The sequence below is a fragment of the Helianthus annuus genome, chromosome 10, assembly GCF_002127325.2.
Source record: "Helianthus annuus cultivar XRQ/B chromosome 10, HanXRQr2.0-SUNRISE, whole genome shotgun sequence".
Lineage (NCBI taxonomy): Eukaryota > Viridiplantae > Streptophyta > Magnoliopsida > Asterales > Asteraceae > Helianthus > Helianthus annuus.
In genome coordinates, this window is record NC_035442.2 from 170,856,537 (window position 1) to 170,880,819 (window position 24,283).

The window sequence follows — 24,283 nt, forward strand, 5'->3', positions numbered from 1 at the left end:
CTTGGAATTTTGAAAATCAACTCTCCAACATCAGTTGTCGAAAATCTTTTTGTATTTTCAAAAATTTTATGCTAAAAACACAATCTTTTTGGATTTTTGTTTTTAATGAAAAGCAGTAAAGAAATATTTACAAACACTATTTTTGTGAGTTTGTGTAAGAGGATCATATGAGTTTATGAGACAATTCACTAACACCGTTAAGCTGAAAACATTTTAAGTTCTAAACGATTCACTTAGATTGTCAGTATATGGATCCACTTAAATTTTCACACAAAGTTCAACTGTTTCGAGATATGAGATTAGTGTTTTAAGCACTTAAACTTATTCACGTGTACTACCTCAGAATATACTCCCGTATCCAGACTTCTATATCCAGTCTTACAGGTGAATGTACACTAATGATATCTGTAAACAGGTAATGCAAGACCATGAGAGCTCAAGTTAGAACTTCCGTTCAGACAAAGAGATGATGGCTCGTCTTTAGGTGTGTCCCGTTTGGGGATCTTTCCTTCAACAGCACATGATTAGCATTTTTCAATGTTTCATCATTTTTTTATGCTGAGGGTTGGCTTTAAGATTAAAGCTATGCAGAGTATTATACGAGGACTAGGCTATTGCTCCCGCAAAATCAGAAGTCCAGGTATAATACCCCAGATATCATCACGCACAAAGACCTGGTATATCAGAAATAGAAAATCTTTCAAACAAGATTTCGGGGTTACCCATATATCCGAGAGATGTTCCCCACGAGATAAGCAAGTTATTCGTATTTTAGCTTTATATCTCGAAAACAATCTACTTAATGAGTAAAAACCTACTGACATATCATCAGTGAGACCGTTTATCACTTTTTGTCTTTCCAAATCTTTAGCGTGTTGTGAGTGTCCACTGATGTACTATCATTTCCTCTATTTCACAACAAAACTCATTTTTTCATTTTCTCATGTTTTTGGCTTTTTCAAATTTTAGAAATTTCGAAAATTTTTACTCCCCCTAAAATCAAAAATATGTTTCAATTTTTGATTTTCAAGGAAAATTTGAAAACAAACTGTACAAGAAAAGTGACAACTGTTGTGAATTGCTTCAATTCGCCATCCACTTGGCATAAACAATCAGAACTCCCCCTGACAACAAACTATTTTCCCATTATGATTTCAAAACACTTAAGATTGTTTTAATCAAAATGGTTTTTCCGGAAAATAAGTTTTGTTGAAATTCACAAACCACTTGTAGGTTAGAAGTTTCATCACAATGTTTTCAACCACTTGTATGAAAGTTAAATCAAGTTCAACTTAATGACCTTGATTAACCACTTGTAGGTGAAAACCTCTTTTTCAACCACATGTAAGAAAATTGAAATATGATAATTTTTGAGATTTTGAGAAAGATGCTGATTCATGCTCCACGATTACCAACTTGGGAACTCCGGCAAGTCAGGATTTTACATATGAAAAACAGACACCTAAGCCTGACTAGCTTTGGGTGTGACCCTTTCAGGTTCTTCCGGGGTTTGAACATTCCTTTTTTCTTCATAAAAATCTTTTAACCCTTTGGCCTTACCCTCGACCATTTTCCCAAAAATATGTTTCACTTTTCCATTAAATGCTTTTTCGACATCAGATTCTTTCTTTTCAGAATAGAATTGATTCGAGATGTCCGCTTTTCCAACTTTTTGTTTAAAATTTTCAGTCCTCAATGGTGGAAAGTTGACATCATCCATTGGCAGAACTGAGTTTTCTCCTTTTGGTTCAACAGATGGCTCCTTTGACTTTGACGAGTCAGATTCATCGCCAGATTTCACATCTGATTTCTTAACAACCCATGTTTGTTTGTTAAGATTCACTCTTCTCTTGTAAAACCCTTTTGAACTCTCACCAACTTCAAATGTAGAATTTTTAAACACTTTGAATTTTTCAGTTGATGGTTCAGTTTTATCAAGAACTTTTTCTTTGAGTTTAGAAGGCATTTCCTGTTTTGTGTTGGTTGACTTTGGACAGTTCCAGGCGATGTGACCAACTTCTTGACATTGATAACAAGTTCTTGTCTCCCTTTTCTGATTAGCTCCAAACACAATCTTCTCAAACTTTTATTTTTCTGCAAAGAACTCTGTGTTTGATTGTTTCCAGAATGAGCTCTTTTCTTCTTCTTCAGAACTTGACCCTGAAACAAATATTGTTTTTGTTTTAGAGATTTTCTCATTTTTATGATTTTCGGGTGGAATAAAACCAAATCCCTTCTTTTTGAAATTACCGTTATGTAGGATCGTTTTCACGACCAAAATGAGTCGTTCAGAAGAGTTCGAATCAATATGAGAGGCAGAAACTAACGTATCGACTTTGATTCAGCTTGATATACACTCTAATTGTCTTGTTTATTGATATAACAGCGTTTTACAGCGTGTACACACTTCGGCAGCACCTCGGCACCGGAATCAGATCGTTCCCAATGAAATGACAAAGACCTAGTATTTATAGGCGGGCCATTTCGCACGAAACAGCAACATACCATTTCACACGAAAGGGTTCAGTCCATTTCGCACGAAATGGGTTCAGTCCATTTCGCATGAAATGGGTTCAGTCCATTTCGCACGAAATGGTCATTTCGTGTGAAATGATTGTTTCAGCCTTTTTCCCCATTTTTCTCGTACTACGAGTCCTAGATCTATCATTTCTATTACAAGACTCGATACAAGACGTAGTCGACAGACATATGCACCAACACCTAACTCAGATTTCTCACATTTAGACACAAGAATTCGAGATTGGGTTGTGTCACACCCCAACCGATGGCGGAATCATCGGGGCGTGGCACTGAGCGAAATAGATTGTTCAGAAGTTTCCACAACAACTATTATTACAAATTCAGTTAAGTGATACGTCCCATACCGTATCCCAAATAAATAAACGAGTTATCATAGAATACAACTAAACAAATAGTACTGTCTCGACAACTCAGATTCAATTAATTACAACCCAAATGTTTAAAAGTATTGCCCAGAGTCATTAAGACTCATCCGGACAAGATCTACAGACAACTAATGCCATAGATGCTTGATCGAACAACTCCAACGGCTCCATGGCTATAGTTTATTCGCTTCTAGAGACCCCTAGGTAGGCTACGACCTACAACTGCTAGATGGGCTCTAAAGCTTTATTATTGCCTCGCTTTCCTAGCAAGCTAACACCTTAAACACCTGTCACATACGTTAAAATAAAGTCAATACATAAGATGTAAAAGTGAGCACACAAGTTTAGTAATAGCATATAGAGTCCGAATAGTTTATGCATAACCAAGCACGTACGCAGAGGAAAATGATGCATGTTAATTATCGACATGGGACCATCGATACCAACGACTGCGGGTTGACCGTCTGAGACGGTTCGCAATACATGATTACCACCGTAATCCATGCAAGTATTTGTCCTTAACAACCCCCGTGTGAACGGGTGCTGAGTCCAAACTATAGTACTATGTTGCTAAGGCAGGTAGATAGCATTCCATGTGTAAACATAATAAACAGCATACATTTAGTCAAGTAGCACATGCAAATGGTCAGCGTTCAAATAGTTTGTGTTTGATTGTGATTTGATAAGTAACGTATGTAACACCCAAAAGTGCTAAAAGCAAAAAGGGATCGAGTATACTCACAGTGATTGATTATGGATTGAAGGGAGCGCTGAGAGTAAGTTTAGCCTGAATAGTTTGATAGCATAACGATAAGTAACGCGGAAAAGTAAACAAGTATGGATGGATCGAATGGGCTGGTCGATCGAACGGCAGGTTCGATCAGACGGCCTGTTCGGTCGGCTGGTATATCCGATTGGACACTCCTATTCGATCGGCCGGTTGGCTCGATCGGCTGGACCATTCGAGTGGATTGTTTCTTCCTCTGGTGTGTTTGTGTTTGAGGATTTGAACTTTTGAAGTTTTCGTTGCAGCATTTGAGAACACTGAAGTGTTCCTACCTTTCAAGCCGGTCGATCGAGCGGTTCGCTCGATCGGCTAGCTTACTCGATCGGCTAGGAACTTCAGGAGTGGTTCTCGCTGAATGTCACTCGATCGAACAGTCTGTTCGATCGGCTGACATTCCTTACTACGAACGAGTTGTGAAAACGATTAAGTGTTGAAGCATAGTATCTCATGATCCGAACAGTAATGTTTACCAATCGAGTGACCCATTCGATTGAACTATACTTCAAAAGTTTGGAAGTGGGGGACCATGTGCTAGCCGATCGGCTGGCCCGGCCGATCGGCTGGCCCGGTCGATCGGCTGGTGTGTCCGATCGGCTGGGCTGTTCGAACAGCCTAGCCGTTCGGCCAGCATTTCTGACCTGGTCGGCCTTTCGTCTAACACTTGGCTGTTTGTTTATTTGTCATTCTTTCAAGGTAACTTGACAACGTGTTGAACTATGATAACCTCCGTTCCTACTTGTTTCCTTGGCTCGGACAGGAATCACCCAAGTCCGGCCGGTGAACGGTTCGGAATGTCGGTTTAGAGTTTAACCCGAAATCGATGAACCTTGTTCATAGAATCTGAGTCTTGAACCTTTTAACTATTTGAATGATTAGTTAGCCGGTGCAAGCTCCGTTTCTATCGGTTTGAAAGCATTGAGTATAAAAGAGTTGAAAGAAAGTTGGAAATCCTTCTTTCAATCCTTCACATCATGAAAATGTTTAGTTCTATTATAACAACCCTAACGTAAACCAACACCCTCACAAATTTTTCAACACCTTAATATATCTTAAAATGTATTAATATGTCCTTATATGCACCCCGTATGTGAAAACCGAGCCCAAAGTAGATTATAATATATAAAATAAAATAAAAACACTAAAAATTAAGCTGAGGCGGGCCGCGTAGGACCTCACCTCAACTTAACGCGGGCCGCATTAGGGTGTAACCGGACTCCGCTGAAATCTTTAGTTCATGCGGGCCGCGTATGATATCGTTTAAGTTCATGCGGGCCGCGAGTGTCCCAAATGGTGGCACAGTTCTGAGCTGACACGTGTCAGCATCGTGTCGAACCTAGTAGATGACCGGGCCAAGCTATACGTTGACCGGATGTTGACGCGGGCCGCGTAAGGGTTAGCCTTACTTTACGCGGGCCGCCTGGAAGTCCGATTTCAGCACTATAAATAGAACGCAACGGGCCTTCAGTCTGTTCGTTCACTTTCTTTCTTTCTCACTAAATTTCTGTAGTGGCGTTACTATACCCGGGCATTATACCCCCTAAAATAGCGAGGTTCTGCTACGATGTAAGTATTATAACCCCTGGAGACGTATTAGATACGCTGCCCGATTGATCTAGGGTTCCGTAACGGCTGTCGTGGTTCTGCCCGACGTAGTCGTTGGAATGCCATCTCGGGGAGGGTATTACTAATGTTAAAATGGGTTATTATACTAAGACACGTGCATTTGTGTAAATTATAGATTATTCCCAGGAATTCACTACTGAAAACCCTCAGATAGCAATGTGAGTAATCCTTTTTTTTGTGTAAACCTTTTTGTGAGTAATCTTCTTTTTACTAACTGTTTTTACAAAACCTTAACCTTTTTACAATGCAATTTAGCAGTGATTGAGTCTTTGTAATTCTACAATTACTGCCGGTATATTGGGGTTTTGTATACAAAATGTGAGTAACGTTACCATTGGACAAAGAGTTAGCCAATGTGTAATATGACCCTCTAGTCAGACTTGACACTACTGAATGAGTAATTGGGTAGATATAAACATTGTAATCGCCCTCAATACTGTTTAAATTAAATTAATATTTCTTGATTAAACTGGGATTCACTCACCAGTATTTTCCACTGACAAAATGTTTTTAAAACGCGTTTCAGGTAACAAAATGTGAAAGCCAATTAGAAGCCAGCTGGACAGCACTGAAGGCTTGGAAAAGTGGCTATAAAAGTTACCTAAATAAAAGAAAGCGTTTATTTCAATAAAGTGGGATTTATCCCTGTAAATCAGTTTGTAATAAAAACTTGGGTTTTTTCCCATGTGTTTAATATTATAAAATATGGTGGTTTACTCTGATTTAATATTTCCTAACTACGGTCCTGATGAAAATTTCCGCTGCCAAATAAGTAATAACGTGATACCACCGAAACTGGCTCGCGGCCGCCCGTTCCCGGGAATCAGGGATCAGGGGCTGTGACAGAAGGTGGTATCAGAGCTATGCCACTGATTCAGCCACAGAAGTGTTCTGCTGACATCAAAATTCAAAGTGTTAGGAAATAAATTATGGAAATACGTGCATAATTGTATTTTCTTGCTATGTGTTATCTGACTATTTGTTAGTTTACAGTATGAGCGACCAAGGACCTTCTGACGCGTATCGTCAATTGTCTGGTTCGCCTAGGAGCGAAGGCACCTCCTCTTCTCAGCCTGCCCTCTCAGGGTATTCTGCTGATACGGAAGAAGGAATCTTTGTGTTTAAGGCTCAATCTGAAGAGCCGTTTCCTCAGAAAAAGAGGGGATGGTTCAGTAGGGGAGCACACGAGCGTAGGAAACGTATGAAAAAGTTGCAGGAACAGCGAGTGTTAGCCGCAGTAAAAAGAGAGACTGATGCCTATAATCAGGATATGCTCAATAGGGGTATCGCTAATATCCATATTTTAGCAACCACTGCTACTGACCCAAACCTGGAACAAATGCTAGCACCCCAACCACAACCACAAAATCCTGACCAACCCATGGAAGTAGAAAATCAAATAGAAATGCCTGATTACAACCCGGAGGAGATACCTAGGGTACCTGCACCAAATCCCCTAGACCCAAACAACTACGACCCCTGGTGGGACGATGTTAGGGACTACGTGCAACAAAACCCAATACAGGAAAATGTGCCAATACCCAACTTAGGAGCCTATCCAGGGTTAGATCCTCAAGATCCCTACAACATTAGTGATGCATATGTTAGGGAAATTTTAGAGAATCCATACCCGTACCAGGCCCCTATGCCTCCATATCAGGAACCCGCACCCCAGATTCCAAACCCAGTCCTAGAACCTGCACCCCCAATGAGTGCAGAAAATGTCCAAGAACTTAGGACTTTCGGTGAGGAAATTTTAGAAAGCAGTGAGAGAATGTGACAGGTGGGAGAACGCCTCGTATGGAAATACGACGAGCGTAATATGGATTTTTGGATGAATCCATATCAGTGAATGTGATGGCAGGAACGGTAGTAGTAATAATAATAATATAATATGATATAATAATATATGTGTGTATGTAAAAAAAAACTACGGATGCCTACTATTAGTATTGTAGCTTTACATTTCAGTCGGTATTGTAATTTAAATTTCAGTACTAGTGTGTAATGATGCATACTATATAAATAGAGTAAAAGTCGCAATGCTCGACGCTTTTGGCTAAAAGTGCGTGTCATGTGATTGGCTATATTCAAATATTATTTGTGATATTAATATTTGGTAATGTTTAAAATTCAGATGGCCGACGAGGGAAATCAAGATAATCTGAATAACGATAACCAAAGTAACAATAACGTGGTTAACGAGAATTCGAACAACAATAACAATGGAAACCAAATGGATAATAGTGCCGTTCAACACATAGTGGCACAAGGAATTATAGATGCAATGCCATTTATTATTCAAACAGTTCAAGAAGCGAATAATAAAAGTAAGCATAGCAGTAAGCGACCAAGTGAACCGGAACACAGCGTGAACAATGGACTCGTACTTCAAGCGCCCATTCCCAAAAGAAGAAGAACCATGCCATATGGTTGTTCTTATAAAGAATTCTGGTCCTGCAAACCAATAGAATTCTCGGGCAATGAAGGACCCATTGCAGCCCTACGTTGGATAGAGAAAACTGAGGATGTTCTGAAAATAAGCAAGTGTGCTGAGGAAGATAAGATAATGTTTGCTTCAAATCTGTTTAAAAACGCAGCCTTAGAATGGTGGAACACTATCCTCCAGTCAAGAGGAAGTGATAGAATTTATAGCATGGAATGGGAGGAGTTCAAAAATATGATAGAAAGGAAATTCTGCCCTCCCAATGAAAAGGAACAGATAGCCAATAAGTTCCTGAATCTTAGAATGACCGGGGTAGACAGTGAGGGTTACACTACCACATTCTTTGAATATGCTAGGATAGTACCAACCCTTGCATCACCTGAACTAGTGTTAATCTCCCGTTATATCTGGGGATTAATTAGAGAGATTAGACATGTAGTCAAGGCAGCTAGACCTCAAACCATAGAAGAAGCTGTAGAACTAGCCAATACCTTGACAGATGAGTTAATCCGTACTAGGGAAGAAGATCAGAGGAGAAACTTAACTCAAAGGCTTACTCAAGAATTCCGTTCTGGGAATTCCAACCGTAGAAATGTAGGGTCTACATCTGCACCTTATTGCAAGTATTGCAAAAGGAAGCATTCTGGAAAATGCTCCATTTATTGCAATTTCTGCAAAATATCAGGTCACAAGGAAGAAGACTGTAGGAAGAAAGCTAATAGCAGGGTGTGCTTCAACTGAGGGGAACAAGGTCACATCAAGACCAACTGTCCGGAATTGGCTCCAGCTGCAAACAACAAGAATACTAAAAATGCTAGAGCATTTGTTTTAACTGCAGATGAAGCCAAGATGATCCTGGACGTTATTGCTAGTACGTTTTTAGTTAATGATAATTTTGCTAAAGTATTATTTGACTCTGGTGCAAACCAAAGTTTTATTAATACTTCATTTTGCAAACTCCTAAATCAATCATTAACTAAACTACCACAAGAATGTCTAGTAGAAACCACAAATGGAGAAACCGTTAAGATTTCTGAAATCTTGCAAGGAGCAAGAATAGAAATTTTTAATCAAAAATTTATTGCAAACCTTTACCCAATGAATCTGGTAGGATTTGATGTCGTGTTAGGAATGGATTGGTTAATAGCCAATAAAGCCAATATCTTATGTGATCAAAAGTCAATTCAGGTAAAATCACCAAGAGGTGAAAAGATCACAATTAAAGGAGATAAACCATCTAGATCCACTAAATTCATCTCTGTAATGAAAACTGCGAGTTATATAAGGAAAGGATCTATAGTGTATTTGATTTCTATAATCACTAACACTAAAGGAAAGGAATTAAAAGATATTCCAGTAGTGTCCCAGTTTTCAGATGTATTTCCAGAAGAATTGCCAGGACTACCGCCAGACAGGGAAGTCGAATTTAGAATCCATCTGCTACCAGGGACAGCACCAATTGTCAAAGCACCTTACCGTTTGGCACCCGCGGAAATGCAAGAACTGAAGAAACAACTAGATGAATTGTTGGAGAAAGGATTCATACAGCCAAGCTCATTGCCATGGGGAGCGCCAATTTTATTTGTTAAAAAGAAGGACAGATCAATGCGTATGTGCATTGACTACCGTGAATTGAACAAAGTCACGATTAAGAATCGGTATCCATTACCGAGGATCGATGATTTATTTGATCAACTTCAAGGAGCTCGATTTTTCTCTAAAATTGATTTAAGATCAGGATATCATCAATTAAAGGTACAGGAAGAGGATATTCCTAAAACCGCATTCAGAACGAGGTATGGTCATTATGAATTTACTGTCATGCCATTTGGTTTAACCAATGCCCCAGCCGCATTTATGGACATGATGAACCGAATATGTAAGCCATATTTGGATAAATTCATAATTGTCTTCATAGATGATATTCTCATTTACTCTAAAAGTAAAGAAGAGCATGCAAAACACTTGTACTTACTTTTAAGTTTATTGAGAAAGGAAAAGCTTTATGCTAAGTTTTCAAAATGTGAGTTTTGGTTAGAACAGGTACAATTTCTCGGACATTTAGTTAATCATGAAGGAATTCATGTAGATTCAACAAAGATAGAGGCAATTACCAAATGGAAAACCCCTGAGTCATCAACCGAGGTTAGAAGTTTCTTAGGATTGGTCGGTTATTATAGAAGATTTATTCGGGATTTTTCTAGAATAGCCATTCCTTTAACTAAGTTAACTTGTAAATATGTTAAGTTTGAATGGGGACCAAAACAAGAGGAAGCTTTTAGAATCCTTAAGCAAAGATTAACCCATACACCCATACTAGCGTTACCGGAAGGAACTGAAGACTTTGTAGTCTTTTGTGACGCTTCTAAGTTATGTTATGGATGTGTATTAATGCAACGTCAAAAGGTTATAGCTTATGCCTCTAGACAGCTTAAGAGTCATGAAGAAAATTATTCAACCCATGATTTGGAATTAGGAGCTATAATTTTTGCCCTTAAAATTTGGAGACATTATCTTTATGGTAGTAAGTTTACCATATTCATATTCATAGATCATAAGAGCTTAAGGTATGTTTTTGGGCAAAAAGAGTTGAATATGAGACAAAGACGCTGGATGGAGTTACTTAGTGATTATGATTGTGATATCCAGTATCACACAGGAAAAACAAATGTGGTGGCTGATGCTTTAAGTCGGAAGTATCACGAAAAGCCAAAAAGGGTACATTCTCTTAAATTAAATCTACAAGTAGATTTAAATGATCAGATTAGAAAAGCACAAGAATCAGTAATCAAGGAGGATACTGAAAAATTAAAAGGAATGATTAAGGAATTAGAACAAGGAACAGATGGAATTTGGAGGTTCCATAAAAAGAGAATGTGGATACCTAAATTAGGAAATCTACGTCACCGTATATTAAAAGAAGCCCATAAATCTAAATATACGATGCATCCAGGAAGTGATAAAATGTACCAGGATTTAAGGAAAAATTTCTGGTGGATAGGGATGAAAAAGGACATAGCAGCTTATGTTTCTAAATGTTTAACTTGCTCACAAGTTAAAGCTGAACATCAGAAACCCTCAGGTTTGTTACAAAAATTAGAAATGCCAGTTTGGAAATGGGAATTGATAACAATGGATTTTGTTACCAAATTACCCAAAACAAGAAAAGGTAATGATACAAACTGGGTGATTGTAGATAGGCTAACCAAGTCAGCTCATTTCCTACCAATGAAGGAAACTTTTAGTATGGATCAATTAGCCAAATTATATGTAAATGAAATTGTTTCATTACATGGAATTCCTTTATCAATTGTTTCTGATAGGGATAGCCGTTTTACTTCTCATTTTTGGTCAAGCTTCCAAAAGGCAATGGGAACTAAGTTGAATTTAAGCACGGCTTATCATCCTCAAACTGACGGGCAAAGTGAAAGGACAATCCAGACAATGGAAGACATGCTTAGAGCTTGTGTAATTGATTTCGGAGGTAACTGGGATGATCACTTACCTTTAATAGAATTTTCTTATAATAACAGTTATCACACAAGTATCAATGCTGCACCATTCGAAGCACTTTATGGACGAAAGTGCAGAACCCCAGTCTGTTGGGCAGAAATTGGGGAAAAGCAATTATCTGGACCCGAGATAGTACAAGAAACAACTGATAAAATCATTCAAGTCAAGGAACGACTGAAAGCAGCGCGTGATCGACAAAAGAGCTACGCTGATAACAGATGTAAGCCATTAGAATTTCAAGTAGGAAATAAAGTATTGTTAAAAGTCTCTCCTTGGAAGGGGGTGGTAAGATTTATCAAAAGAGGAAAGTTAAGTCCCAGGTATATTGGACCTTTCAAGATTATTAAAAGAATAGGACCTGTAGCCTATCAGCTACAACTGCCAGAGGAAATGGCAGGAATACATGATGTATTTCATGTATCTAATCTCAAAAAGTGTCTAGATGACGAATCACTTTTAATACCTCTTAAAGATATAGAAGTTAATGAACAACTCAAGTTTGTAGAGAGGCCTCTACAGATTGAAGATAGGAAAATTAAGAATCTCAAACACAAGAGATTAGTTTTGGTCAAAGTGAAGTGGGACTCCAAAAGAGGACCTGAGTACACATGGGAACTTGAATCAGAAATGCAAAAGAAATATCCGCACTTGTTCCAGTAGATCTCGAGGACGAGCTCTAAAAAAGGTGGGGAGGATATAACAACCCTAACGTAAACCAACACCCTCACAAATTTTTCAACACCTTAATATATCTTAAAATGTATTAATATGTCCTTATATGCACCCCGTATGTGAAAACCGAGCCCAAAGTAGATTATAATATATAAAATAAAATAAAAACACTAAAAATTAAGCTGAGGCGGGCCGCGTAGGACCTCACCTCAACTTAACGCGGGCCGCATTAGGGTGTAACTGGACTCCGCTGAAATCTTTAGTTCATGCGGGCCGCGTATGATATCGTTTAAGTTCATGCGAGCCGCGAGTGTCCCAAATGGTGGCACAGTTCTGAGCAGACACGTGTCAGCATCGTGTCGAACCTAGTAGATGACCGGGCCAAGCTATACGTTGACCGAATGTTGACGCGGGCCGCGTAAGGGTTAGCCTTACTTTACGCGGGCCGCCTAGAAGTCCGATTTCAGCACTATAAATAGAACGCAATGGGCCTTCAGTCTGTTCGTTCACTTTCTTTCTTTCTCACTAAATTTCTGTAGTGGCGTTACTATACCCGGGCATTATACCCCCTAAAATAGCGAGGTTCTGCTACGATGTAAGTATTATAACCCCTGGAGACGTATTAGATACGCTGCCCGATTGATCTAGGGTTCCGTAACGGCTGTCGTGGTTCTGCCCGACGTAGTCGTTGGAATGCCGTCTCGGGGAGGGTATTACTAATGTTAAAATGGGTTATTATACTAACACACGTGCATTTGTGTAAATTATAGATTATTCCCAGGAATTCACTACTGAAAACCCTAAGATAGCAATGTGAGTAATCCTTTTTTTTTGTGTAAACCTTTTTGTGAGTAATCTCCTTTTTACTAACTGTTTTTACAAAACCTTAACCTTTTTACAATGCAATTTAGCAGTGATTGAGTCTTTGTAATTCTACAATTACTGCCGGTATGTTGGGGTTTTGTATACAAAATGTGAGTTACGTTACCATTGGACAAAGAGTTAGCCAATGTGTAATATGACCCTCTAGTCAGACTTGACACTACTGAATGAGTAATTGGGTAGATATAAACATTGTAATCGCCCTCAATACTGTTTAAATTAAATTAATATTTCTTGATTAAACTGGGATTCACTCACCAGTATTTTCCACTGACAAAATGTTTTTAAAACGCGTTTCAGGTAACAAAATGTGAAAGCCAATTAGAAGCCAGCTGGACAGCACTGAAGGCTTGGAAAAGTGGCTATAAAAGTTACCTAAATAAAAGAAAGCGTTTATTTCAATAAAGTGGGATTTATCCCTGTAAATCAGTTTGTAATAAAAACTTGGGTTTTTTCCCATGTGTTTAATATTATAAAATATGGTGGTTTACTCTGATTTAATATTTCCTAACTACGGTCCTGATGAAAATTTCCGCTGCCAAATAAGTAATAACGTGATACCACCAAAACTGGCTCGCGGCCGCCCGTTCCCAGGAATCAGGGATCGGGGGCTGTGACATCTATGATGGATCTCAACTTGTTTATGTGGAAATCGGTTAGATCTAAGCTATTCATGGTTGAATGATGCCAAAGTTTGAAGTTCTTCAAGAACACCATGATGACATCACCCAAGAACACTTAGATCTTGGTGATTTCACGGTTAGAATCCAAGTTTTGAAAGATAGAAAGGTGTAGAATCAAGTAATGATCATAAACGTACAAGATTTGGAGTGAAAACTTACCAGGATTGAGAGAAATCTGAGAAAAGGTGAAGAAGATAGCTGGTTCGGTCAGAGCTTTCCAAAAATGGAAAGTATGACAATGACAGCCCTATTTATAGGCTTCCAAAAGAGGAATGTGGCAGCCGGTCGGCTGGGAGCTCCGATCGAGTGGGCTGCTCGATCGGCTGGCAAGATGATAGCCGATCGGCTGGCCTGTTCGATCAGGATGCTTCCTGTTCGATCCGCCACGCACTTCGAGTATTTTGCGACGATTTTCGACGTTTCAATTTCGATGGACGATGATACGGATACGACAGAGTTCCTAGTCAAATTACTTTTAATCCCAACCACTATATCTAACATACAATCTTCCATAAGTCACGTTTCGATGTCGGTTTCGATTGAGTTCGATTGCTTCTCGAGTTTCGATTCGATTTTCGATTGATTTGCTTGAATACCACACCAAACATAAAGTAAGCACGCGCAAGTAACACATAAGGCACACACACACGTATAATAATGCCACATTTTGCAATAATTCGAGTCTCGAGTTCGATTGTTGTTAGATCGGTTTGATTACTGATTGGTTATCTTTATCGCATTGTTACTTCCTATCATTCACAGTCGTAGATCGGTTCGCGTTAAAACACATTCGATTACTTCGGTTCTTGCTGATTACAACACTTACTCCACATAATACGACTAAACACAAAAATCGACTATCTATAGTTAAAGAAAGTCAAAGTTGACTTGGACTTTGACTTTGACTTTGACATTCGAAAACACGGGGTGTTACAGCCTCCCCTTGTTTAGGGAATTTCGTCCCGAAATTAGGCTCGAGGCTACACGACACCGTGATTTACCAATTTGATGCTTCAGATCTATTTATTTAAACAACTGCGGGTACTTGGCCTTCATGTCGCTTTCGAGTTCCCAAGTGAACTCCGCGCCTCGTTTGCCTTCTCATCGGACCTTCACGATCGGGATGCGAGAGCGCCTGAGCTGCTTGGTTTGGCGATCCATGATTTCGACAGGCTTTTCCACGAAGTGTAACGTTTCGTTGACCTGAAGATCGTCGAGTGGTACGATTAGATCATGATCAGCGAGGCATTTTCGGAGGTTAGAGACGTGGAAAATCGGGTGGACGTTACTGAGTTCCTCCGGTAATTCGAGTCTGTAGGCGACTTTTCCGATTCTTTCCAGAATCCTAAAAGGTCCAACATATGGAGGCGCGAGTTTCCCTTTCTTGCCGAATCGGACTACACCCTTCCAAGGTGATACCTTTAGGAGTACGTAGTCACCAACTTCAAATTCAAGGGGCTTGCGTCTTTTATCGGCGTAACTTTTCTGTCTGTTCCGAGCTTTTACCAAGTTGTCTCTTATCTGGTGGATTTTGTCAGTCGTTTCTTGTAGAATCTCGGGACCGGTTAGTTGCGAGTGACCGATCTCGTGCCACACAATAGGCGATCGACATCTTGTACCATACAAAGCCTCGAAAGGTGCCATTTGGATGCTGGCATGATAGCTGTTATTGTACGAGAATTCCACCAATGGCAGGTGTTTGTTCCAACTACCACCAAAATCTATAACACACGCTCGGAGCATGTCTTCAAGAGTACGGATCGTCCTTTCAGTCTGTCCGTCGGTTTGAGGGTGGAATGCAGTACTCAGATTAAGCGACGTACCAAGGGCCGCTTGAAATGTTTCCCACAATCGTGAAGTGAACCGAGCGTCGCGGTCCGAAATGATGTCACGAGGCGTACCATGATTACGAATGATCTCGTCGGTGTAGATTTGGGCTAGTCGTTCCACCTTGTAGTCTTCTCGTATAGGCAAAAAGTGGGCTGACTTCGTTAGACGATCAACTATGACCCAAATACTGTCGTGACCTGATGGCGTGGGCGGGAGCTTCGTTATGAAATCCATAGCTATACTCTCCCACTTCCATATAGGTATCGGCGGTTGTTCGAGTAGACCAGAAGGTCTTTGATGTTCAGCCTTGACTCTTGCACAAGTTAAACAGCTTCCAACGTACAGAGCGATATCCCTTTTCATACCCGACCACCAGTACTTATAACGAAGGTCCTGGTACATCTTATCTGCACCGGGATGAATAGAATACCAGGATTTGTGGGCTTCGTTCATGATAATCTTTCGCAAATCGGTCCGCTTAGGGATCCAGATTCGGTCCAGATAGTAGAATATCCCATCTGGTTTGCTTACTAACTGAGCTCCATCGTGATAGATCCTTTCTTTCTTCAATGTACGCTCGTTAAAGCAAGCATGTTGAGCTTCTTGGATGAGGGTTTCGAGGTTGTGCTGGGCTTGGATGTTTCGGGTACTAAGCACGTAACTCTTCCTGCTGAGCCGTCAGCAACCACATTCGCCTTGCCTGGGTGATAACGAATCTCACAGTCGTAATCATTGAGAAGTTCTACCCACCGGCGTTGACGCATATTAAGCTCTCTCTGATTAAAGATGTGTTGTAAACTCCTGTGATCAGTGTAGATTGTACACTTAGTGCCATACAGGTAGTGTCGCCAAATCTTCAATGCAAAGACAACCGCGCCTAGCTCGAGGTCATAGGTTGTATAGTTCTTCTCGTGGATCTTGAGCTGACGAGATGCGTAGGCTATAACCTTGTCTCGCTGCATGAGAACACAGCCGAGACCAAGGTTAGAAGCATCACAGTAGACAATGAAGTTATCGCTTCCGTCGGGCAGTGTAAGAATCGGTGCGTTGCACAGCATATGCTTGAGGGTTTGAAAGGCAGTCTCTTGTGCGTTTCCCCACATAAAAGGCTTGTCCTTATGGGTAAGAGCGGTAATCGGCACAGCGATCTTGGAGAATCCTTCGATGAATCATCGATAATAGCCCGCTAGTCCGAGAAAAGAACGAACTTCTGACGGGTTTTTAGGCGTAATCCAGCTTTTGACAGCTTCAATCTTTGCAGGATCGACATGGATACCTCGACTATTCACTATGTGACCCAGAAATTGAACCTCCTCCAACCAGAATTCGCACTTGGAAAACTTGGCGTAGAGTTGGTTTCCCTGAAGTAACTCGAGAACTAAACGTAGATGTTGCGCGTGTTCGGCTTTCGATTTGGAATAAATCAAGACATCGTCGATGAACACGATGACGAAACGGTCAAGGTATGGATTACACACGCGATTCATCAGATCCATGAAAACCGCGGGTGCGTTGGTTAAACCAAAGGGCATAACAACAAATTCGTAATGGCCATAACGGGTTCGAAAAGCGGTTTTAGGAATGTCTTCCTCTTGAATCCGCAGCTGATGGTATCCTGAACGTAGATCGATCTTAGAGAAGCATGCTGCACCTTGTAGTTGATCAAACAAATCATCAATACATGGCAAGGGGTATCGGTTCTTGATGGTTATCTTATTCAATTCCCGATAGTCGATGCACATCCGGAACGATCCATCCTTCTTTTTGACAAAGAGGACTGGTGCGCCCCAAGGAGAGGTGCTTGGGCGAATAAAGCCTTTTTCGAGTAATTCCTGGAGTTTGTTCGAGAGTTCCCGCATTTCGGATGGAGCGAGTCGATAAGGGGCTTTGGCAACGGGGTTAGCTCCAGGAATGAGGTCGATACGAAAGTCGATATCACGACTTGGTGGTAGTCCGGGAAGATCATCAGGGAACACCTGAGGAAATTCACGAACCACTAAAACATCTTTGACTTCAACTTTCTTTTTCTTTCCCTTCTCCGCTACTACAATGTTGGCCAAGAAGGCTTGGTATTCCTTGCAGAGATACTTGCTGGCTTGAATACACGACATAAGCTTAAGACCTTTCGACGTTGTTTCACCGTATACATATAGGAGATCACCATTCGCGAGCGAGAATCGAATCATCTTTTCAAAGCACACAACTTCCGCATGGTTTTCACGAAGAAAGTCCATGCCGATTATGACATCAAAACTTCCAAGTCGCATCAGAATAAGGTCGATAGGAAAGATGTGATTGTTGAGTTCGAGAGTACAATCACGGAGTACTGAGTTAACGGCAATAGTTCTCCCTGTAGCAACTTCGACTTCGAATGACGAGGATAGATAAGAGCGCTTACGACTAAGGAGCTTCTCGAATTCAAATGACACAAAGCAGTTATCGGCTCCAGTATCAAACAAACATGATGCATAAATACCATTCATAAGGAACGTACCATTAACCACGTTGTTATCCGCCTGAGCCTGGCGGGCATTGATGTTGAAAGTTCGGGCATGGGCTGTTTGCTGCTGCTGCTGAGGCTGCTGTTGTTGCTGTTGCTGCTGGGGCTCTTGCTTGACTACCCTTTTCGGGCATCTGTTGGCAAAGTGGTTAGGGTCACCACATGCAAAGCAGACTCGAGCATTGACTGCTGGCGCTGGAGCTGCTGGTTGGCCTTGAGGGGCAGGGAGTAGAGCTTGGTTGACAGTAGCTTGAGCTGGGGCTTGTCGGGGACCATAGCGGCAGTTCGCAGTGAAATGACCGTAGAGGTTGCAGTGAGCGCAAAAACGACAAGCTAGACCCACTGGATGATGATACGCACATGTCGGGCAGAGTGGGTGAGGGCCTGTGTATGCACGCTTCGCTGGCGGTGCATTGATCACTGGAGCTGAGCGCTGGTGCTGTTGCTGTTGAGCTGGTACAGATTGTAGGGGAGCAGCAGTGGTTGCGGCAGCACAGCTCTTGTTGCTGGAGCTGTTGTTCTTCTTCTTCTTCCTTCTTGAAGATTTGGAGGATTGAGCGGGTGAGTCGGTGGGTGTTGCAGTGGCTTGATGCAGAGACTTGGTTTGCTTATCCCAAAAACCAGACTTGACTCATTTATCGTTGATCTCAGCGGCGAGTAAGTAGGTTTCCTCGATCGTTGCTGGCTTGGCTGCGTGAACAAAGTCGGCTACACAGTCGGGTAGAGCTCGGATGTACTTCTTGATGGCTTGATCTGAGGTCTTGACTTGATCAGGACAGATAATGCTAAGCTGCTTGAAGCGAGCAGTGAGAGCAGCGTTGTCTCCATCCTTCTGCTTGATTCCCCAGAACTCGTCCTCCAGCTTTTGGCGCTCATGAGGGGGGCAAAATTCTTCGATCATAATCGCTTTCAACTCCTTCCATGATAGCCCGTAAGCTGCATCATTTCCGCGCTTGTTTCGTTCGGCCATCCACCAGTCTAGAGCACGGGACTGGAAGACGCCTGTAGCATTGAGGGTACGGAGATGCTTAGGACATCCGCTCTGGCGCAGAGTGACTTCGACTGAGTCGAACCGGTGAAACATGGTTGTCGGACCATCTTCGCCAGTAAACTCTTTTGGTCCGCATGCTTTGAACTGCTTGAAGCTGAAAGCAGCCTTGCTGGAATCCTTAGGGATTCCGGCTCGGGATTCTTCTGACGACTTGCTAGCGTTCTCATACACCTCACTCACAGCTTTCGCCACAGTTTTGGAGATGATATCAGCGAGACGTCCGTCCCTCTTTTCCTGGCGGGTAAGTGGGGCTCGGGGTCGGGATCCAGACGACGACATGGTCTGCATTAGACATCGTCACGAGTCTCAACACAACGAAATCGAATCTCACCTCGCACGTCTAGACTACTAAAGCTTAGAATCACGTCGAATCACACATATCACATAAACACATAAGCACATAACCACAGATACACATAAGCACAGAAACACTTAGAACACAGAAGCACAGAAGTACAAAACGCAGACACACGTAAATTACCTAGGCATTTAATCACTGATACAGTCAGAAAACAGAAACCTATCATTCAAAGTTCGCGTGTCGTTTGAACATCGTATCGGATAGCATCGTATAGTATAGCCTAACTTAGTCGTACAGCACAGTATAGTATGATATAGTCTAGATTTGCGATAGCTGGGTGTCGATTAGGGATAGAATAACAGTACGAGTCGTGTGTGTCAATAGCAAAATTGAATAGTATCCCAAAAACATAAGCATAAAACAAGAAAGCACACATAAACACATAGAACCAACAAGTGTACCTGACGACTTGTCAAATTTGAAACATATAAAATCGAGAGATAGATTGTCTGTGGCTACTAGACATCGACTAACCAAGGCAACTCGACTATTCACAGTAGACTTGTCATCACTTCCGATTCTGGAGGTTGTGTTTCTGCCTCGATTCTTGGGCATTCCACACGCGCCTCCTAGGTCATACTTGTGAGTTCAGGTCGTTGGAGTCCATCGAAGCCTTGGTGAGATGAATAAAATCCAGAACAAACTGCCAAGGTCAGGGTTTCACCCCTTGGCTTAGCAATTCCTTCCTTATTTTTAATAAAATGAAGGAGGTTATTCGTCAGAGTATGGATTTCACTCCTGATTTGGCATAACCTTCTTGGTTTGTTGGTGAAAATAATGAGATGAGCATGAATAAACGAATAGAATCAGCATAGGTCAGGCAGCTTGGTCAGGAGTTTGCGGCTTTCACACCTATTCCCAACTAAACCTACCGACTTTTATTTGAAAACTCGAGTGCAGTGATAGGGAAAGATTGCAGAATCAAGCACATAAACTGGGTCTGATGGTTCCTAACTATAGTCTAGGTCTCTAAGACAGCGACCCGGACTAGGTCGTGTCTGCCTAATTCCCTATAGTTATGGCTCTGATACCAATCTGTCACACCCCAACCGATGGCGGAATCATCGGGGCGTGGCACTGAGTGAAACAGATTGTTCAGAAGTTTCCACAACAACTATTATTACAAATTCAGTTAAGTGATACGTCCCATACCGTATCCCAAATAAATAAACGAGTTATCATAGAATACAACTAAACAAATAGTACTGTCTCGACAACTCAGATTCAATTAATTACAACCCAAATGTTTAAAAGTATTGCCCAGAGTCATTAAGACTCATCCGGACAAGATCTACAGACAACTAATGCCATAGATGCTTGATCGAACAACTCCAACGGCTCCATCGCTATAGTTTATTCGCTTCTAGAGACCCCTAGGTAGGCTACGACCTACAACTGCTAGATGGGCTCTAAAGCTTTATTATTGCCTCGCTTTCCTAGCAAGCTAACACCTTAAACACCTGTCACATACGTTAAAATAAAGTCAATACATAAGATGTAAAGGTGAGCACACAAGTTTAGTAATAGCATATAGAGTTCGAATAGTTTACGCATAACCAAGCACGTACGCAGAGGAAAACGATGCATGTTAATTATCGACATGGGACCATCGATACCAACGACTGCGGGTTGACCGTCCGAGACGGTTCGCAATACGTGATTACCACCGTAATCCATGCAAGTATTTGTCCTTAACAACCCCCGTGTGAACGGGTGCTGAGTCCAAACTATAGTACTATGTTGCTAAGGTAGGTAGATAGCATTCCATGTGTAAACATAATAAACAGCATACATTTAGTCAAGTAGCACATGCAAATGGTCAGCGTTCAAATAGTTTGTGTTTGATTGTGATTTGATAGGTAACGTATGTAACACCCAAAAGTGCTAAAAGCAAAAAGGGATCAAATATACTCACAGTGATTGATTGTGGATTGAAGGGAGCGCTGAGAGTAAGTTTAGCCTGAATAGTTTGATAGCATAACGATAAGTAACGCGGAAAAGTAAACAAGTATGGATGGATCGAATGGGCTGGTCGATCGAACGGCAGGTTCGATCGGACGGCCTGTTCGGTCGGCTGGTATATCCGATTGGACACTCCTGTTCGATCGGCCGGTTGGCTCGATCGGCTGGACCATTCGAGTGGATTGTTTCTTCCTCTGGTGTGTTTGTGTTTGAGGATTTGAACTTTTGAAGTTTTCGTTGCAGCATTTGAGAACACTGAAGTGTTCCTACCTTTCAAGCCGGTCGATCGAGCGGTTCGCTCGATCGGCTAGCTTACTCGATCGGCTAGGAACTTCAGGAGTGATTCTCGCTGAATGTCACTCGATCGAACAGTCTGTTTGATCGGCTGACATTCCTTACTACGAACGAGTTGTGAAAACGATTAAGTGTCGAAGCATAGTATCTCATGATCCGAACAGTAATGTTTACCAATCGAGTGACCCATTCGATTGAACATTACTTTGTCAATACTATACTTCAAAAGTTTGGAAGTAGGGGACCATGTGCTAGCCGATCGGCTGGCCCGGTCAATCGGCTGGTGTGTCCGATCGGCTGGGCTGTTCGAACAGCCTAGCCGTTCGGCCAGCATTTCTGACCTGGTCGGCCTTTCGTCTAACACTTGGCTGTTTGTTTATTTATCATTCTTTCAAGGTAACTTGACAACGTGTTGAACTATGATAACCTCCGTTCCTACTTGTTTCCTTGGCTCGGACAGGAATCACCCAAGTCCGGCCGGTGAACGGTTCGGAATGTCGGTTTAGAGTTTAACCCGAAATCGATGATCCTTGTTCATAGAATCTGAGTCTTGAACCTTTTAACTATTTGAATGATTAGTTAGCCGGTGCAAGCTCCGTTTCTATCTGTTTGAAAGCATTGAGTGTAAAAGAGTTGAAAGAAAGTTGGAAATACTTCTTTCAATCCTTCACATCATGAAAATGTTTAGTTCTATGATGGATCTCAACTTGTTTATGTGGAAACCGGTTAGATCTAAGCTATTCATGGTTGAATGATGCCAAAGTTTAAAGTTCTTCAAGAACACCATGATGACATCACCCAATAACACTTAGATCTTGGTGATTTCACGGTTAGAATCCAAGTTTTGAAAGATAGAAAGGTGTAGAATCAAGTAATGATCATAAACGTACAAGATTTGGAGTGAAAACTTACCGGGATTGAGAGAAATCTGAGAAAAGGTGAAGAAGATAGCTGGTTCGGTCAGAGCTTTCCAAAAATGGAAAGTATGACAATGACAGCCCTATTTTTAGGCTTCCAAAAGAGGAATGTGGCAGCCGATCGGCTGGGAGCTCCGATCGAGTGGGCTGCTCGATCGGCTGGCAAGATGCTAGCCGATCGGCTGGTCTGTTCGATCAGGATGCTTCCTGTTCGATCCGCCACGCACTTCGAGTATTTTGCGACGATTTTCGACGTTTCAATTTCGATGGACGATGATACGGATACGACAGAGTTCCTAGTCAAATTACTTTTAATCCCAACCACTATATCTAATATACAATCTTCCATAAGTCACGTTTCGATGTCGGTTTCGATTGAGTTCGATTGCTTCTCGAGTTTTGATTCGATTTTCGATTGATTTGCCTGAATACCACACCAAACATAAAGTAAGCACGCGCAAGTAACACATAAGGCACACACACACGTATAATAATGCCACATTTTGCAATAATTCGAGTCTCGAGTTCGATTGGTTGTTAGATCGGTTTGATTACTAATTGGTTATCTTTATCGCATTGTTACTTCCTATCATTCACAGTCGTAGATCGGTTCGCGTTAAAACACATTCGATTACTTCGGTTCTTGCTGATTACAACACTTACTCCACATAATACGACTAAACACAAAAATCGACTATCTACAGTCAAAGAAAGTCAAAGTTGACTTGGACTTTGACTTTGACTTTGACTTTGACATTCGAAAACACAGGGTGTTACAGGTTGAACCCCTCATTCTACAATTCATGATTCCAGAAATTAAACTTACCACTTCAGAAATTGAGGCTAGCTACTCGAATTTAGGGTTCATGCATTAGATTTCTCCTTTGATTCAGGTTCAGTTGCTTGATTTCATGATGTTAGGTTTTCACCCCCTTGCCCTGCTCCCTTGTTCGATCGACCAGAATCCCCTCACACACTCTGTGTGTGGGTTTTAATCCCTTTATTTTAATTACCTCAATTTTTGATATGTTACACCTTTAATCTCTCAAGTTCACTTATTTATTTAAATTTTAGACTTCACCCCTTTATTATTTATAACATGCATCAAAACCCCATTAACTAAGTTAAGTTTTTTAAATAAACTTTTTAACTTATTAAGTAAACATTTTTGGGGTGTTACAAGTCTACCCCCCTTAAAAAGGGTTTCGTCCCCGAAACCTGACACATAACAATTTATACATTTACATACTGAAGAGAAAAGGGTAGTGCTTCCTCATTTCATCTTCCGTTTCCCATGTAAGTTCCGACCCCTTTCGGTGTTGCCATTAAACCAACACTTATCTAATGGCTTTGTTGCAAAGATTCTTCACCTTAACGTCTTTAATGGCTATTGGTCTTTCGACATAATTTAACCCCTTGTCCAACTCGATGTCATCGAGAGGCACTAATGTTGTTTCATCCGCAAGACACTTCCTCAACTGCGATACGTGGAAGGTATTGTGGATCCCGTCTAGTGTAGACGGCAATTCTAATCGATATGCAACCCTCCCAACTCGAGCCAAGATTTTAAACGGTCCAATATAACGAGGGCCTAACTTACCCCGTTTGCGGAAACGAATTATGCCCTTCCATGGAGATACTTTTAGCAGGACATAATCTCCGACTTGAAATTCGATAGGATGCCTTCTCTTGTCTGCATAAGCTTTTTGCCGATCTTGGGCTGCTTTCAGTCGAGCTCTAATCAATTCAATCTTTTCATTTGTCACTGCTATTAAATCACTTGGCGCGAGTTCTCTCTGACCAACTTCACCCCAATACACAGGAGTTCTACATTTCCTCCTGTATAATAGTTCATA